Source organism: Tupaia chinensis, unplaced genomic scaffold (genome assembly GCF_000334495.1).
Source record: "Tupaia chinensis unplaced genomic scaffold, TupChi_1.0 Scaffold000361_2, whole genome shotgun sequence".
NCBI lineage: Eukaryota > Metazoa > Chordata > Mammalia > Scandentia > Tupaiidae > Tupaia > Tupaia belangeri.
This window is the reverse complement of record NW_006159858.1, coordinates 5111072-5114261: the sequence shown is the minus strand read 5'-3', so window position 1 is coordinate 5114261 and position 3190 is coordinate 5111072. Positions and strand designations below refer to the sequence as shown.

Below are 3190 nucleotides of genomic sequence, written 5' to 3'. Positions count from 1 at the left end.
CGGGTCCGGGACACGAACCGCGGTCGACTACGTGGGAGTCCAGCGACATAGCCATTACGCTAACTGCTGGTTCCCTTTTTTTTTGAGAGAGAGAAATTTTTGTTATAGTGTGTGTGGGCTTCCCAGAGAGACAGAGAGACAGAAAGTGAGAAGTCACTCCCCCAGGGAGGATGGCCATGCCGCAATCCCTTCTCCATACTCCTCTTAGGATTTTAAGTACACACGCACATGTGCCCAGTGTGAATTTTAAGCATGTATATTTTTTAAAATATACATTCTGTAATCAAAAAAATCTACAAATTGTCAAGAAAGCGTAACAAAGTGTGACACATCTCAGTACAAAATTTAGTACCCTGTGACAAGCTCGTGACTACCATTCAATGCTTTCTATGAGGAAGGATAGCTAAAGAGAGCTGTCATTGTAATAACCACTATGTGGGAGTCCAGCGGCTAACCATTATGCCATCGGCTGGTCCCCATGATTTGCTTTTTTTTTTTTTTTTGGAGAGATTTTCGCTATAGAGCGCGTGTGCTCGCCAGACAGAGAGACATAGAGACAGAAAGCAAGAAATCACCCCCCAGGGGTGATGTCCACGCCGCAATCCCTTCTCCTCCATTCTCCTCTCGGGATCTTGGGCACACATGCACACACGCCCGGCGTGAGCTTAAGCCACCGGGTCCGGGACGCGACCCACGGTCAACTACGTGGGAGTCCAGCGACATAGCCATTACGCTAACTGCTGGTTCCCCCCATGGATTGCTTTTTGAAAAGAGCTAAATTGAAATATAATTCATGAAACCAGCAGGAAGGTATGCTGGTTGGGGCGCTGGGTTCCCACATGGGTAACCAGTTTGAATCCCAGACCTGGCGGCTTGCTGTCTCACTCTCTCTAGTGAGTGCATGTGCCCCATAGCAATTTTTAAAAAATCAATTAATTAATAACTTTTAAGAAAAAAGAAATATACTTCATACTCTCCACTAGCCCTCAGTACTCTGCCTTACCAAGAGACTTCAATTCTTTCCCCAATTATCTATTTACTATAGATATAGATTCATATTTTTTCAGTGGTTTATAGTCATTACTGAATTTAATCATGTTGGTGTTCAAGCTGCTCCTCTGTTGGCCAAGAGACCTTTCAGGCTTGATTTCTGAATTCTTGTAATATCTGAAAACACACACACACACATTTATTATTTTTTAATTTATCAGAAGGGAAGCATGCTGGCCCGAGAGTGAGACAGAGATTTTAATTTATCAGAAGGGAAGCATGCTGGCCAGAGAGTGAGACAGAGAGAGGGAGAGGGTAAAAGCTCCCCTCAACAAGGCGTGGTTGTGCTGCAATCTCTTCTCCTCCATTTTCTCACTCCGTTGGGATTTTCAGGCACTAAGCACACACATGTACCTGGCATGTTTCTCAAGCTACGAGGGCTGGTATTCAAATCACATGGTTAGCCATGTGAGATCAGGCTGCCTTAGCCACCAGGTTATAGAGCCAACCTGATATCAATATTTTAAAATTTTGAAATCATCTCAGATTTATAGAACTCTGCAGAGGAAACACAAAGCATCCTCATAGTTCTTCATGTAGGTTCCCCACATGTTACTATGTTTGCTTTATATTTTGTCTGTCTCTATTTATGTGTGTGTATGTATATATTCACACACACATATACACATTCCTTCTACACGGAATAGTCTAAGTGACAAATGCAATGCCCCTTTACCACTACACACTTCAGTGCCTGTTTCCTAAAAGCAAAGGCATTCTCTTACATAATCATAGTACAGAGCAGGCTGGCTGGTGCCGTGGTAAGTGTCAGGCGAAGCTGGATCCCCATGGAGGACTGTAGGTTCAGTTCTAGGTCACGTGTGGACACCAGGAATACATGATGGTTGCTGACTTGGAAGGCTAAGGGGGCTCGTGGTGTGAGACCCTGTTGAGCGTATTTGTCCTTCTCTGTCTCTTACTTTCATGAAGGAAATAAACCTGGGGCCAGCAGGTGGCATAGTGGTTACATCGCTGGACTCCAACATGGCCGGCCTCGCTTTGAGTCCCAGATTCAGTGGCTTGAAACTCATGCCAGGCATGTGTATGTGCATGTCCAGAATCCCGAGAGGAGAGGGACTGTAGCATGGCCACCCCCTTAGGGGGGCAATTTCTCTCTTTTTTTTTCTCTGTCCATCTCTTCATCAAGCTCATGCGGCCTCTAGCAAAAATCTCTCAAAAACAAAGTTAAAAGACAACCTCATTACAGAGAATAAAGTCAGGAAATTAACATCACCATAGTTCCATTGTCTAATCTATATTCAGATTTTGTCAATTGTCCCTCTGATATCTTTTTTTTTTTTTTTTTTTTGGGGGTTTTTTCCCTATGGGGCGTGTGTGCTCACCAGACAGACAGAAGAGATAGAAAGCGAGAAATCTCCTCCCAGAGGGGATGGTCACGCCGCAATCCCTTCTCCTCCATTCTCCTCTCGGGATCTTGGGCACACTCGCACATGCGCCTGGCGTGAGTTTTAAGCCACCGGGTCCGGGATGCGAACCGCGGTCAGCTACGTGGGAGTTCAGCGACATAGCCATTATGCTAACTGCTGGTCCCTTTGAAGAGGTTTTTGCTATAGGGCATGTGCACTCGCCAGAAAGTTTTGGAAATCCTATGGCCCTGACTCACTGCCAAAGTCTAGAATCTTAAATGAAATTTCCATTTTATTTATATTTCAGCAGAAGGGGAAACTGAAGGCCCAACCCTTTTAGAGGGACCCTGTTCAGAGTTAGTCTTTTTTTTTTTTTTTTTTTTTGTAGCTCCAGAGGCTACGTGCACATGCATGAGAGAGAGAGAAGAAGCACCTCCCCTCCCCCAACTTAGCCTGGTCATGCTACATTCCTTTTTCTTCCAATTCTTTATCTTGTCAAGATCTTGGATCTGTGCAGGTGCCCAGCATGAAGCCAACAGGCCGGGACTTGAAAACCCCAGCTGGCCAAGTGGGACCCAGTTTCCGTGTGCAGTGCCTAACCACTGCGGGACAGAACCGGCCCTCTTTGGTCCCTTAATCTGGAGCAGTTTCTCAGCCTTCGTCTTTGATGGCCCCTTTCCCAGTGTACAGGTCACTTATTTTGTAGACTGCTCCTCAAATGGGCTCATCTGATGTTTCCTCATAGATTCAGGTCATATATTTTGGCAGGACCA

At 45.4% G+C, this 3190-nt stretch overlaps 1 protein-coding gene across 1 annotated transcript in view; it reads left to right on the top strand.

Moving 5' to 3' along the window:
* ICA1L (islet cell autoantigen 1 like) overlaps positions 1-3190 on the top strand; it is a 69462-nt gene that overhangs the window by 63610 nt on the left and 2662 nt on the right. The window lies entirely within an intron of this gene.